Here is a 13,525-nt window from a genome sequence, read left to right on the forward strand (position 1 = left end):
GCAAAAGTTCTTCTTGTTAGTGATAATAATAATAAAACAAATCTATATCCACTTTGCTTTTCAGAAGTGATCGTTTATATATTGTATCTTGCGGGCAAATAATCCCATGAGGCAGGGCATGGTAAGGTGCCTAAGATGACATAGCTAGCTCCTGAAATGCTCTCTTTTAAAACTTTTGGAATTTGCATGGGTTTAGTTTATGGAAATTCTTTCTACAAATGGGACAGATTCTCTTTACTGATGTCTCTTTCTTGACTCACTTACTTTAGTCTTAAAATTTGTATTTTGGGAGACTCACTGAAGAGGGAGGTCCCTGAAGAGAAAGCTAACACAGAGCTGTTAAAATAATCTTTGTTGTTATTATTGTTTTTAATTAAAAAAAAAATGACCACAAAGAGAAGACATAAAGACTACCCACACACCCACCTCTCAGGAAAATAATCTTAAACCCCACGCCAGTCTGGTGTAACTCTTGCTATCATGTTTTTCTGTGTTATACCACATTTTTATTTACAATTTTCCAGTGGAACACTGTGCCTAGATGGGTGTCAGTGTGTATTTTTTTTTTAACAAAATGGAGTTGCTTTGGAATAAGTAATTTTCGATCCATCTACATAAATTCAACATTTTCCCACATCATTATCATCCAATAAAGCATCATCTTTAGTCTACTTAGTATTTTATGTCATAGGCATCCCATACTTCATTCAACTGATTCCATGTTTTTGAACATTTAGTGGTCTACATTTTTTAAACAGTAGTACTGTAGTGAGTATCCTTATAAATAAACTTAATAGACAAACATTGTTATCTCCTTAACTAAATTACTAGACATTTTCATTGGTTGAAAGAGCATGGATGTGTTTGTGGTTTTTGATATATTAGGTCTGGTTTCGAGTTGGAGAGATACATGAAGATGACGGGTCCATAATGTTTGGGAGCTAAGATATTACTCCAGAAGAGATCGACCACACAGCTTGTTGTGCTGTCAGCCCTTGAGTAATAGTCATGGTGGCTTTTGTCTTTGCACCTCCCACTGTGTATTGTCCCTGGGACTCCTCAGGGGATCTTCTGTAGCCTAATAGTGAAATTCACGAACACTCTAACCAGAAGCATGCCAGACCATCTGTGTTTAATTAAAACCGCTTAGAATATGTCTTTTGCCAAATCCATTTTTTAAAATCAGTTAAATAAGTGCATTGCTAGAGGCCCATGTTCTTGATATAGAGCTGGAGTCCTGCCTGAGTTGGCAAATTTAGACCTGTCGCGCGTAAAATAGGATTACAACACAAATTAAGCAGTTGAAAGATGCTCTGTAGGTTAATCAGAAAAAAATTTAGAGCTGAAAAATGCATTCAAGATAGTTCATTTCCATCCTTTGATTTTATAAATGAGGAAGCAAAGGCTCAGAAAGGCCCAGAGAATTACACCGCTGGTTTGTGTCTGAGCTAGAACTTGAACCCAGGTCATGTGAAGCCAGTCAGATATACCTTCCGATACACTGTGCTACCTGTCTCTGCCACAGGGCCAGGGGAGCTAAGATAGAGTCGGCCATCTACCATGCTGCAGGGAAAGCCTATGGACTGTGACTTTCTCTAACTTCTGTCATTGCAAACACTGATAATCAGTCACTCAATTTTTCCCATTGAGCCTGTGCTAGGTCTCAGATGTCGCACACAGTCCCCGTTAGAAGGAATCGTCACACAAGTTGAAGTCTCCTTGTCATCCTTGCTTTGGAGTTTTTGAAAAACAGCTGTTTTTCAAGTTGGGGCTGTCCATTCCTCCTTTCCCTACACTGGGAAAGTTTGTGTGTGTGCGTGCGCATGTGCGCTCACGCACATGTACTGTGTACAGACGCACATACACACACCATCACCACCACTAACAGTTTGGGTAAAAGTTGACTTTACAGGAAATACTATCCATAACTGGGAGCATCAGGAGTCCCTCAGTTCTTCGCCTTCATTAAGTGATAAAATGACAGCGCAGGGGGACGGAGGGGCAGGATCTGTCCGGGAAGAATGTGTCCGTGTGTGGTAGGACATCTGTGTAGGATCATTCTGCTGTGCTCGGAGGAATAACTAACAGGTCTGGAAATGCAGGCCTGGGAAAATGAGCAAGTTGAAGTTCAGGGCAATAGTTGATGTGTGAAAGAAAAAAATAAGCCTCATAGAATGTATTTATAAACACTTAATAGAATCCTGAAAAAGATTTTTTATTACATACACATTTCAAACACCAATATGGAGGGCGAGTGTAATGAGCCCCCATGTATATCCGTTACTGAAATTACACAGTTTTGAGATTTTGTCACATTTGCTTTAGCCATCCCTTGTTTTTTCTTTTTTTCTTTGCTTTGCTGAGATCTTTTAAAGCAAATCCCTGATGCTATGGACTTTTATTCCTCATCCTTCAGTATGCATCTCTAAAACACGGACATTTTGCTTCCGTCTTTTTTTTAAAGATTTTATTTATTTATTTGTCAGAGAGAGACACAGTGAGAGGGAACACAAGCAGGGGGAGTGGGAGAGGAAGAAGCAGACTTTCTGCTGGGTTGGGAGCCCGATGTAGTGCTCGATCCCAGGACTCTGAGATCATGACCTGAGCTGAAGGCAGCTGCTTAATGACTGAGCCACACAGGTGCCCCAACATTTTGCTTCCTAACCACGCTGACTGATCACACCTAGCAAAACTCATTAATAATTTATTGATATCATTTCTCACCTACCCATAATCTAATCACCTCAATTTTTTTTAAAGATTTTATTTATTTATTTGACAGAGATCACAGGTAGACAGAGAAACAGGCAGAGAGAGGGGAGGAAGCAGGCTCCCTGATGAGCAGAGAGCCCAATGCAGGGCTCTATCCCAGGACCCTGGTACCACGACCTGAGCCGAAGGTAGAGGCTTCAACCCACTGAGCGATCCAGGTGCCCCTCACTTCAATTTTTAATAGAGTCTTTTTATCAGGTTGTAGAATAAGAGAAATACATCGTGTCTTGTATACCGGGTCCATCCTACTGCAAGTATTGTTTGTTGTTCACACTCTTAGTAGGATTGTAAGGTTAAAAATATCACTACTCCTGGGATGCCTGGGTGGCTCAGTTGGTTGGGCCGCTGCCTTCAGCTCAGGTCATAATCCCAGGATCCTGGGATCGAGTCCCATGTGGGGTTCCTTGCTCGGCAGGGAGCCTGCTTCTCTCTCTGCCTCTGCCTGCTCTCTCTCTGACAAATAAATAAATACATAAAATCTTTAAAAAAAAAATATCACTACTCCTGAAGACCAGGGGAAGAAGGCTGTGGGGACAGAATGGAACAGACTGTGGGATGGGTAGCCTTGTGCTTGGTCATGGGGGCCAGTCTTGAGCATTGCCCCTGCTGGATTGCTGCGTTGAAACACTGGGACCCCCGGATTCATCCGAGCTCATAAAATGCAAATACATCAAGCATTTGAATGAGTTATTTATTTATGAATGCCAGTGACTGAGCAAAACCTCTTTACTAGAAAAAATGACTAGCAGTGAGAATGGAAAGGTCACTACTTCTCCCAAGGCCCTTCTTGCTTTAGCACACCACGTGAGCACCCAGCAGAGACTCCTTTGCTAGCTGTCCCACAGTCCTACATGATGCAAAGTCCTTCCTTGCACTGATGTCTGGGAAGGCAATTAGCATCCATACACAAACAGCCACACGTTCAACCCAAGACACTTTTTCCACCCAGTTGCCAAATCTCCATTTCGCCTTGTGCTGAGGAAGAGACAGCCCGAGCAGTGCTGAGTAGGAAGCATTCACAATTCTGCAAGTTTCTTGTTACTATGCTTGGCTTCCTGTTATGCAAAGATAGAAGTGGGGGGGCTTGAAGTGTTGAAACAGATGGAGACATGCACCTCCAGGAGGCAACTGGGCTCTCAATTCCTAAGAAATGCAAAGCTCGAAAACGTGGACACCAGAGCGGTGGCCCTGGAAAGGTGCCCTTGGCCGAGAGAATTTGTAAGCGCAGAAGACCTTGCAAGCCCAAGAAACAGGAAGCGGATTCTCTCCCTCCCTTGCCCTGTCTCCACCCACCTTCTCTCTCTCTCTCTCTCTCTCTCTCTCTCTCTCTCTCCCTCACTGACACCCCCACCCCGCTCTTGTCTTACTCTCTCTCTCTCCTTTATATTGCTAATGAGACCACATTTTTTAACCTCTTCCTGCAAAGGACAGTGATCTGGGCTAAGTGTCTTTCCAAAACAAAATTTGTTCTTCTAGGGCAAAATCTTTACTTGTCAAACAGTGAAGGGCATTTCTACAGGCTATGGAGCATAGGAAGGGTCAACCTGCTCGGTTCCTGAGTATGGAGACAGGTGTTCAGAAGATGACTTTAAGATAGCCCTTTGAATGAGGTTTTGTAAATTTGTCTCATGAGTGAGTGTCCTGGGGAAGCCCGTGTGACTTACTTTCAAGTGCACAGAGCAGTCCCCTTGGCTGCCCTCAGTCTTATGTGTTGTTGGTTTTTGCAGGTGGCCCGGTTTTTCATACTAAAATTAGAAATGGAACTTAGAATTCAAAGAAAAATCCAGGAGAGTAATCACAGGATACATTTTTCCTAAAGTTTAAATGTCAGGTTTTGAAAGTGAGAAGATTTTAAAAGTTCCCCAGGTCCCTGAATAGTGAATGCTTTAAAATGGAGAGCAGTTTGCCTTGGAGAGGGAAAAGAGAAAAGGAATAAAGAAAGTGAGCCTGGAGGTTCTGTAGTTAGAAGACCTAACTTTCTTCTAGCGGGGGCCATGTTCCCATGGTCTGGCAATGGGACAGGCAAGTCTGTCTTCGCATGTGTGCATGCGTGTGTGCTGGGACTAAGGAAGGCTGTACAGATCCCTCTTCAACAGGGAGTTATTGATGATGGGAGGCTGCTGTTTTGCCCGGCTCCCCAGCAGCCCCATCCTCAGCCTGGTTGGGCTGCCAGCCACAGGTTGTGGTGTGGGCCTGAGTGCTGGGCTGGAGTGGGTTAGCTCCTCCCTTCCACACCTTGGCCACATTGGCCTTTGGTCAGAATCCTTAGGTCTCCTGTAATGAGCATGGGTGGTTGCGCTGGTAAGACATGGCAGGACTACCTAATATGTCCATTTTCCTGTCAGGGTGTCAGCACAGCCTCAGCGATGGGCTGGAGGTTTCAGTACCATTTTTTGTCACTGTTTTTTTTTCCCCCCAAGACCTATTGAGGCTTGCAGAGCCTACCGTGTACAGGAAAAGTAGCACAACATTTTTTATGCATAATATGGAGGCAAAAGTGGGTAGAGGCTGAAGCAGGTATCCCATGTGATGGGTTGGGAATAGTGGCCTTGGTCCTTTACCCAGAGGCAAAGGTCCTTTGCCCACTTCCCACTTACCCATCTGAGCCTGGCAACTACTACACGTTGATTCCCAGTTTAGGTGCCTCGCTTTACCCCTAGAATCCATGCTTCTCTGTGGGCGCTGTAGACTAGGTAGTGGTATTGGGCTTTGAAATCAGACTTCTAGCAGTAAAACTGGGGCAAATCATTTCACTTTTGTGATCTTCGGTTCCTTGTCTGTAAGATGGAGATGACCTTGTCTGTAAGATAGATGGTGTTTCCCATAAAAAGTTCACATGAGATTTTTTTTTAAGGTTTTATTTATTTATTTGACAGAGATCACAAGTATGCAGAGAGGCGGGTGGGGGGGGAACGGGCTCCCCACTGAGCAGAGAGCCCGATGTGGGGCTCAATCCCAGGACCCTGCGATCATGACCTGAGCTGAAGTCAGTGGGTTACGCTGAGCCACCCAGGCGCCCTCCCATGAGGTTTAAATGAAATTAGATTTATGAAGTGTTTGTACTGTGGCTGGCACATGATAAATATTTAATGAATGTATCACTATTGATGTGCATCATTATTAGATCAGGGGTTAAATCTTTTAGTGGCCACTCTGCTTGAGTGGACACATGCGAACACATCTAGAAATCCCATGAATAGGTAAACTGGCCAATATTTGTTGCATATATGCCTGATAGAGGCTTGCAATTCATTCTAAAATGTTGATTTTATTCACTTAATAGATATTTATTAGGAAACTTCAATTGGCCAGATGCTCTTCTAGGAGGTGTGTTTAGGTTGGTGAAGAAGTTGGTTGAACTCCCTGCTCCTGGAACCTTACTTTTTGATGGTTGAGCTTCCATTCCAATTTGCTTATCAGTGCTACTCTTTTCTCATTTTGATTTTACCAGAAAGAAAGCCTCAACTAGATGCTCATCTCTCCTTTAATAATTTGTGATTCATGACTGATTTGGAATCCCCCTATTTTATACAAGGGGAGTATGACAGGGCTGAGATCATCAAGAAATGGGACTGGGATTGGGGCAACCCTGGGAAACAGGGGGTTGTAGAATGCATTTTTGTATGCCGGGGTTACAATAAATACTTGAAACCCCACAAATCTCAAGTTCATTAATCTAGAGAGTTTCTTCTATTTTTTTAAACCCTGCCCATTATCCAGCACCATACCCTGCACATAAGAAATGCCCAATTGATTTTTCTGATTGGTTAATAAAAGAGATAAGACTAGGTTTTTTGGTTAAGAATCCATGTTAAGAATCCATGTTATGAATCTTTTATTTGAGCATTATTCAATATTATTTTCTCTCCATAACACACACACACACTCACACACACACACACAATCAGGCACACATGCACACATACACCCGTCTCATTTCTTCATTGCTCCCAGTTAACTTTTCTGAGTCAGACACTGTGAGGGTGCTCAGGATACTCAAATGAATAAGACATGGTACTTCTTGCTCTCAAGAACCTCTTTGTAGCTCTATCAACTTAACACCTGCAAATATGCAATAAAAGCGCAAAGATGTTTATCCTTGAGGCTATGGGGCTTTCAGCCCACCTTTGGAGTCAAGTATACCTTTCTGAGAGAGAAAACTGAGATCAGAGACTCAAACACTCCTTTGAAAAGAACGTCTTGCTTTTAAATGGTACGTTATATATTTAAATAACCTCTTGCCGTACGTGGAAGGTTGTATAAGAGCGCACTGTACAAGGGCCTTGGCAGAAAGCCTGAGTAGGACTGAAACCCACTGGTGCTTCTCTCATCAAACTATTACCCTGCTGTGTGGCTGCATCCACCCAAACCAGAGGCAGAGGAACCTATTTCTTCACTCAATGGCCCCATGTGTTCTCCAAGGACAGTTTCTGGCCCAGGGATGTGAAATGGGCCTGAACTGGCCCTGGATATTTGCTTACCACAGGATGACAACCTCTGTTCTCTGATTTTGCTCTTCCAGGTAGCAGCCCCTGGTCCATCCCCAAACTCTTGGTGATAATGGATTTTCTTGCTGCACTTCCTCTTCCCCATATTTAGATCTGCCGCAAGCTCTCTTTAAGGGCCCAAGGAAAATAGCAACGTCTTCCATCTCATATATAAGTTTATCTCCATAGCCTCAAGTTAAAAATGCTTCTCTCTGTGCTGGTGTCCTGTGTGCCCAGCCTTCTCTTTGGTTTCTGAACCTCTGTTGCATTACTTTTCAGATCTGAGATTTTCACGTTACTCCCATCTCCCGGTTTTCACTTGCACCTTTCCCTCTGATCTCTTTCTTAATCTCCAGGCCTCACCTGTGAACACCAGAGCTCTGGTGAAGTTCACAGCTCTTGGTCCAGCTTTATATCTAATCAGGCCCAGAAGGGGATTCCCCTGCCTGCTCAAACCCATTTTGTCCTCTGACCTCCTTCTCTGCCTCTATGGACAGGTTTCCCAGACCCATGAGCTATTTGAGGACAGGATTACATCAGTTGATCTTATATTCCAGAACCTGACATGGTTCCTGGTGCACATGTGTGCTCAGCCAACGCACGGCAAACAAACGGATGGAGAAGGCTGCCTTACCCGAGGTCACCCCAAGTCTCATATGAGTCTTTGCCTCCCACTCCTCCTTGTCTGAGGTTCCCTCACAATTGCCTACCCTAGTCTGTCCTTCTCCTCTGCCACCGTCCAAACTAGATCTCTGGACTTGCACTTGGAATGTTGTACAATGTCCAGCTCGTCTTCTCTTTTTCCTTTTCTCTCTCTCTCTCTCTCCCTCCTTTGATCCCTTCTCTTTTTCATCTCTTCTGTCTTTTCTCTCATTTATGTCCATTTTATGGCCTCGATATAGCCTCCCCTTAATGCTCATGTTCTAAGAAGCAGACAGTAGCTTAGGCCTCTCCACTTACCATTATTCATAGTGATTCTTATAGACTAGCCACCCACAAGGTACATATCATTATCACAGCTTCACGGAGGAGGAAACCAACCCCCAGAGATAGAACATGACTCACCTATCGCTACATATGTAGAAGCCTGTGCCCTCTGCTGCTTCACCCTACCTTCTCTTCCAGGCACTGTGTTAGCTGCTGAGGGTACAAGGATGAGCAAGGCCAAAGGCAGAGCCCCCTTTATCTCCTTAGAGCATATGTGGGGAGGGGAGACAGAGAAAGGACCAAGCAGGATGAGTAGGGCTCTGATAGACATGTCCTCAGTCAGGAGGGAACAGAGCCCAGGGAGTGAGACTGGCTGGGCTAGGAAAGCCTCTCATGGGAGATGTGGCCTGCAGTAAGTCTTGAAGGATGAGCGAGGGCTTTCCAAGATATCAAACTGGGGGTGGGTGGAGAGAATATTCCAACAGAGAGAATAGTGTGTTGTCATGAAGGAAGGGCAGTATGTGTATGGAGAAGGAGCAGGAAATGCAGGAGGAAAACTGAAGGACTAGCTTGTATCTTTTAATGATGAAGGTGCTGGAGGATTATCAGAGGCTTTAGGCAAGAGAATAACATGATCAGATTTGTGTTTTAGAGGGACCATGTCATAGACAATGTCACCAATGGACTGGAAGTGAGACTGGTAGAAGAGACATATAAGGGAACTCTTGTGGAAATCTAGGGGGAGAATAGAAGGGCCCACAAAAGCAGGGAGGTGGGTGGGTAGAGAGGAAGCCTGGATCTGAGAGTTGTTGACCGTGGTGACTGTGAAATGGGACAGCTTTCCACTTTGTTTGGCTGGCTGGGAAGACATCCCTCACAGCACATCATGGAGATCTATGGAGGTAAAGCGGGTTAGGTTTGGGTGTGTTTGTGGGTGTAAGGTGAAGGGAACGGTGGAAGGGACAGGGGAAGGTAGTACTTTTCACTAGCAACATGGTGACCTTGAGATTCCCATTGAAGTACATGTAGGCAGTTGGACAGACAGATCTGCAGCTCAGGTTTCTGGGGGTGAAGCATGTATTGTCTACTCCCTTTTCAAAGCCATTTAACATGGTTCCCAGACTAATGCCTGCTCGTATGAACATCGAGAAAATACCCACCTTTGGATGAACTATTAACATCTCACCCATACATTCGGACCCATCTAAATGGAATCTAAACTGCAGTGGAACTGAGAGCAGATAGAAGAAATATCTCAAAAGTAGACCGTGGAAGATTTTGTGATTGATTATTTTGGGGATTAGGGGTCAGAAGATGGGAAGATGAAGAAAGGAAGTGACAGTGCTTCCCAAGCTGACTTCTCTGTTTATACTTCTCTCTTGAATTTTCTCTTGTTCTAATTTGGGGCAGAGAGTAGCTAACTTCTACTACAGAAACAGAATCCTCTGGTCATGTGGCACTTCTTCCATTTCTCTTCTTTTCTTTCTGGTGCCCTCCCAGACTGCAGACTAAAACTCAGCATACACAGAACTATCCTAGAACTCGTCTATATTTTCTTCTGGGCCTCCCTTGCCGAGGTACGTCAAGTGGCTCCATATTACCTCTCAGATCAATGCTGAGCTGCTCACTCTGCCACCCGAAGCCGTGTCTTCTCGGGGATCTCTAGCTTGATTTTCTATTTGATGAAATGCTGCCCCACCATTTATAACCATTTTTGTCTCATGCTAAGTAACGATAACACTCCGATTGCAGGAAGTGCTGACCAATAGAACTTTCTGTGATGATGGAAATCTTCTCTATCTGTGGTGTCCAGTCCTGTGGCCATGAGCTACATGGGGCTATTGAGCACTTGAAATGTAGCTGGTGTGACTGAGGAAGTAAATGTAACATATTTTAATTCTACATGTACATAGCCACTCATAGCAAGTGGCTACTGTTTTGGATAGCACAGTCTGAGGAGCTTCTTTTTTCTCTCTCTCCTAAAGTCAGGGTGGGTTTCTGACTTTATTGAGGCCCTCGCTTCCCACTTCCCCAGAGTGTTCTGTAAATGCTTAGCAACTGCCTTCTGACTTCCTGCCTTCTCTGGTCAGCCTGCAGCCCCCTCTCCAACCCACAGCCTGGCTCAGATCTCCTTCCCACAGGGCTGGGATCGTGCACTCGTGTGCAGTGACTAGCTCACAAGTGAAGCTTATCACAGTTATTATTTTCATTATGAGAAACAGCTCCATTAATAGTAACAGATTTCTTTGTTTACTTTATCTGGGAACAAGTCACACCCACAAAGAGGAGAGACTGTTCAAAGGAACTAACAAGGAAACTTAGCCAAAAACAAGTCAAACTCAAAGCCCACCAGGCTTCTTTCCCTGATACTTGAATCATCTCAGGGTAGGTCTGACTGATGAGCAATGCTGAAGGCTAAGGTGGGAGATGGGTCTGATGTGGGACAGAAAGCTCCCCTGCTTAGTCACTGGCTCACTGGAGGCCCAAATGTCACCTTACCAGTGACATTGGGGCTACTTCTAGCAGTGTGGAGGCTTATACTAGGCCATCCACACTCTAACTTGTAAGCATGACCCAGTGTGTATAGTCAAACTACCCACAATGAGGATGATAACAGGTACTCACAAACTGGGTGGATGTAGGGGTGAATAGAATAATTTCTGGAGTATGAACAATGTTAGATAAAGCCTTGACCATATGTAGGCAGAAAAGGTGGTTGCCTACCAGTCCCAAGGGCATCCAAACCCCTGTTGGCCAGGTCCGAGAATGAAAGACCCTCAGGCCTCCTTTTGCCTTTGCCGGGCCATTCTACAATGCACAGATGTTTCTAGAGGAGGTTTTGTTTTTGTGTATTTGTTTTTGTCATCGTTTTTGCCACAACAAAGCGTAAAAACTTCACAGAATTAACCACAGAAAAATATCCCAGCATCCAAGTTCCATGCTTGAGTTAATTCTACAGTGTCTTTTTGGCTTATGTCTCCCCCATCCCCCTTTAGTTTCTCCCACCATGGTTCCCCCATCAACAATTTCTTTGGGTCTCTGGGGGTGGCTCAGGAGGCCCGAGTTCTCATAATCATCATGTGGCATCTGCCTGTTTCTTGTTCCCTGTTTCTCTCCTTTCTTGGGCTGTCTTCGTTTGGCGGCATCAGTCTGGAAGCCAAGGGATGCTTCCTCATTATGGCCCTGTTAGAATGGTGAGTCTCCCTCTCAAGTATGGTGCTACTTCAGGCGAATGGCCTGGCTATGCTGAGGCTATTGAAGTGAAGGAGAGCACCCCCAAATTTGCCAGAATGCCTCTCTCCTCCACTTTCTCTGAAGATTGTGGGTGTGAACCATTCTTTGTCATCTCTGCCTACTATCTGCCCTCTTTCTAGGACAGACAGGAGTCTTCACAAGCTACAGTCTCGACCCAGAGAGACACAGAGCTGTACCTGGTTCTTCAAATTCTTTTCTCCCAGTGTATTCCGGCTGAGAACCTCCTATCATCCCCTTAGATCATGTACACCGCCTTAGAGTACGTGACTAGCCTCAGTGTGGCTGTTGTTTGAGCTATAGGTGGAAGATCATGAAGACAGTAGTTAACTGAGGAGCAAGATCTAAGATAAAATTCTTAACTGGGGTGCCAGGAGACAGTGATATAAAGCAAACCCTTTGCAAGCATGCTGCCAAATTGTCATCAAAATGTCAAACTACTTCTTACTACAATCGAGTTTATGCACTGTTATGATGATGTCCGCCCAAGAGGAGGTTGAACTAACTGCCTTGTCCCAGTGTCCAACCTAGTATGACCTCTCCAGCCCCTGGTGGGAGGTGAGGGTGACTACAAGCTACAAGGGATGTGACAGGAACGTAGGTTCCTTGTGAGGATCAAGGGAGCATAGTTGTCTTCAGACAGCCATATAGGACTCAAGGGTAAAACACATAAATAGAGTGATCACTCTGAATACGATTAGTCTGGGATGCCATATAAAATTCTGGTACTTGAAAGTATGGCATGAACAGAAATAAAGTTTGAAAACCATAGGCCTAGAAGGAGACAGAAAGAAAAGAATCAAAAGCAAAGGGAAAAGTTATCAATTCAATACAGTAAAGATAGAAGTGAAAAACGAGAGGAAGCTTGAGGAAGGAGTGACACTTTGAAATGCACAGGGAAGTTTTAGGAAGCTCTCAGAGATGATCTCCAGTTTTGTAGTGGAAGCAACGTCACCTGTTGATAAAATTAACAAGTAACTTTGGCTTATCTTGGACCACTTACATATGTCCAAGTTATATGTGTTTATATATGTTAGCTTGTTTAATCTCCACTGTGATTCCACAGAGTAGGTAGGGACTGTTACTGCCCTAGTTTAACAAGTGAAGAAACTGAGGCTCAGAGAAGTTGTGTACTGGACTGAAGGGCCCACGAACCAGGAAAGGAAGGACTGGTCTCCAACCAGCCAGGGAGAAACTGGTCAGAGTGAGGTTGGCTGCGTTCAGCGGCGTCATGAATGTTCTGGGGACCCACAAAAGCTGAAGAAAGGGGCTATAAGACAGAGACTTCTTCCAGCAAGAATGCAGTGCAGGTGCTGGGGGTGGGGGGTAGCCGATCATCGGGGTCTGGTGTTCGATGTGGTGGACCTCTGTAGAAGGGCACTGTAGACCTGGCAGGGAAAGAAAGCAGGTGGGGATCAGAGGACATATCCAGCCGCACCACAGGCCTGCAGACCTGTTGCTGTGGAGGGAAGGAGGGGGACAGTTATCCTGGTTGGGAGTTGCCCTGGAGACGATCTGTGGACACTTGGACCTGATCCGGGACAGGAGTGCTCTGGTGTGAAAACATGAGGGTCTGGATTCAAATTCCTGTTCTGTGTTCTGCTGGCAGATATGGTTTCCTTTGGGTTCCTGTGTGTCGTCAGCGCAGGGAACGGCCCACCCAACTGATCCCGTGGTCGGAAGGCAGCTATGGCATGGCTCCTGGTATAGCAAAAGGGCTGTAAACACTCTCAGAGGGCCGGGGACAGAGTGGCAATGGGTGACACTGGGCAGGAGCCTTCCCGAGGTGCCCGCCTCCTGCACGGTGGGGGCGTGGAGCGGGCGGGGGGCTCGGGTTCCGCGGGAGAGGGACGTCAGGGGGCCCCAGCTCCTGCTCTGGGGCCAGTGCCCGGTCAGCTTCCGCTGCCTCGGCTGCCGCGTAGGACTCCCCGAGCCCTCCGAGCTCGCACTGTTTTCTCTTTCTCTTGTCAGATACCGACTCCCACGCAGGAAAAAGGAAGCACCTTTTGTCAGATGCTGCGGCCACTTCCTCTTCAGAAGGCTCCAGCCAGCCTTTCTCTTTGCAGAATGACGGGGCCGGCGCCGGG

The 13,525-nt window shown here is 45.4% G+C and overlaps 1 protein-coding gene across 1 annotated transcript in view; it reads left to right on the plus strand.

The window, feature by feature from the left end:
• LOC111147961 (Rho GTPase activating protein 25) overlaps positions 1-13,525 on the plus strand; it is an 83,492-nt gene that overhangs the window by 27,024 nt on the left and 42,943 nt on the right. The gene's annotated exons all lie outside the window — the stretch shown is intronic.

The sequence above is a fragment of the Enhydra lutris genome, unplaced genomic scaffold, assembly GCF_002288905.1.
Source record: "Enhydra lutris kenyoni isolate GAN:26980312 unplaced genomic scaffold, ASM228890v2 scaffoldscaffold18, whole genome shotgun sequence".
In the NCBI taxonomy this organism is placed as follows: Eukaryota; Metazoa; Chordata; class Mammalia; order Carnivora; family Mustelidae; genus Enhydra; species Enhydra lutris.